The sequence below is a fragment of the Brassica oleracea genome, chromosome C7, assembly GCF_000695525.1.
Source record: "Brassica oleracea var. oleracea cultivar TO1000 chromosome C7, BOL, whole genome shotgun sequence".
NCBI classification, from domain to species: Eukaryota; Viridiplantae; Streptophyta; class Magnoliopsida; order Brassicales; family Brassicaceae; genus Brassica; species Brassica oleracea.
Genome location: NC_027754.1, coordinates 26,578,940 through 26,579,503, shown reverse-complemented (window position 1 = coordinate 26,579,503; position 564 = coordinate 26,578,940).

Here is a 564-nt window from a genome sequence, read left to right as displayed (position 1 = left end):
GAGAGGCCGAGTTCAGGGAAGTTCTGGGTTGGAAGACCCACTACAACCAAGCACATCCGGCAACTTAACTGCAGCAGAAGATTTAGCTAGAGTTGGCCTTGTAGTCGATTTAACCGACTTCGGAGAGGAAGCCGTCGTTCACGTAGAGGATGAACCAGTGATTGGAGAATTTCACCAAGATCCAAATTCAGATTCATTTGATGATAATGATTCGGAAACAGACTAGCATCAACTTTTTTTTTTTTAATAGAAATACCGAGGAAATTCCGAGGGAAGATAGGTTTTCCTCGGAATTTCCTCGGAATATTCCGACGGAATTCCGAGGAAGATAAGGGTTTTCTCGGAATTTCCTCGGAATATTCTGAAGAAATTCTGAGGAACTAGGGGTTTTTAACCGAAAAAACGTTTTGCGGATTGAATATATATATTTATCAAACATTTTTAATATCTATAAAACATTTTTTGTGATTAAAAACTATTATTTGGGATTTAAAAAAAAATATATATATATAATATAAATTTCTATATTTATTAAACATTTTTAATATTATTAAAACTATTTTT